Genomic DNA, 1855 nt, shown 5'->3' on the forward strand with positions numbered 1-1855 from the left:
AACGTATCAGAAAATCCTAGAATATAATTTTTATATTCATATAAGAGAGACAACTCTTTAATTGCTAAAATAAAACGAATAGAATCAAATGAACAATTATGAGCTACCAGGATACATTTCTTTTCTATATTTTTAAAATATTCCAATAATTTAAGAAATACCATTCGCCGAGGGAAAGTAACAACTTCTTCTCCATTATGGAATAATTGTTTATTGACTCTACTCAAGCCATTAATTTTTGTTGCTTGATTGTCAATTGCTTTTGTAGGAGTAATAAACGAATCGAATTGTAGCTCTTCGCATTTCATACATATTTGTAAAATTTCACGAGATAAGTCGAAGCCTCCGGTCTCTAAATCAAAGAAGACTACAGCAATATCATGCGTATTGTAATTAAAGTTGTCACCAGTCACCTTCTTTATGCAATTTTCTATACCTAATGTTTCGTTAAACAATCCCATATTACTCTTGTACGTATCACATTCTATTTGCTCTTTTCTATGCCGTAACTGGGACCTTTTAGATTTCAATTCTAATCGTCTTTTTTTAAACTCTGGCTTACTTGCATTTTCTTTTTTTCTTAATGATATTTTGGTTGAGCGTTCAACATATTTATTCAGTTGACTATTCCAGGGAAAATTAATCGCATCCATTGAACGCCGCAGGTAGTCTGTGCCATAATTTTTTTCAGCAACAGTGCAAGCAAATCGATAGTCAGCGGATTCAGAGGTGCTGTATGAAATCCGTTTTGGTGCCTTACTACACATTGAATTATTCAGACTTTCATTTGCTTGGCTGCTAGCTGCTGCAGCAAATTTTTCTGCATTATCTGCCAGTTTTGTAAATGTATTTTTCAAGACCTCGAAAAGAGTCGCATTTTTCACTCTAATACCAGTATAATTTTCTTTATCAGCATTATCTTGACACCATTGGCTACAATTTTCGTGATAACCAAAAATATGATATGGGATGTTCTTTAAAGCAGCTTGAACTTTCGATATATTACCTTGATTCTGTTTGACTGCGTATGTGAAACATCGCTGAAGGTGTTTTATAGTATCATTAGATAACTCACGATCAGGTTCTGAAACTTTACTGTTATGGATTTCATGCAAAGTATTACCCACACCTTTTGTAGTGTGATTCATATCAGACTGCTTAACTATTTCGTAATTTATTGCATTTTGAATAGAAGCTATACAGCAACTATCATTATCTCCTAAAAACACCAACTTCAATATTAGCGGCTTTCAGAATATTGCTATTTGTAACTAATTGTACTGCACCATCAGCTTCCATAGCTTTCGAACTACTATAACAATTCAACCTACAATCATGTTCTTTTATTTTTCCATTAACAAGTCCTAAATCGCAAATTCTGCATTTTCTGTTTCTAGTGCAAAAATCAAGAATTTTTCCTGTTTTTAATCCTATAATTGCACAGTATCCATTTAAGCTATCATATGAATATCCGTTGCTTCGTTGACTCCATCCCATGTCATATGAGGCGAAAATTCTAACAATTTTTCCTTCTGGATTACTTTCCGATGATTCTATGTTCAAAATTAAAAAACCGTCTTGCAGTTTTTCAGGTCTGTAATAAAATATATAATTGCAATACAAAAAAAAACGAAAAAAACGATTAAAAAATATGTGCAATGTTCGAATTTTAAAAGTAATAAATTTATTCATTCTTGTATAGATAATTACAGAAGTGTACATAGGCTATAAAATATGTAAAAGTAAAAAATATGTAATATATAAAAATTATTGATTACACAAATATTTATAGGTTTTTTCTATTTAATATTCAGTTTATTAATAATTTATACAAGTATAGAAGTTAAGCACTATT

The sequence above is a fragment of the Temnothorax curvispinosus genome, unplaced genomic scaffold (genome assembly GCF_003070985.1).
Source record: "Temnothorax curvispinosus isolate PA1 unplaced genomic scaffold, ASM307098v1 QBEX01008747.1, whole genome shotgun sequence".
Classification (NCBI taxonomy): Eukaryota; Metazoa; Arthropoda; class Insecta; order Hymenoptera; family Formicidae; genus Temnothorax; species Temnothorax curvispinosus.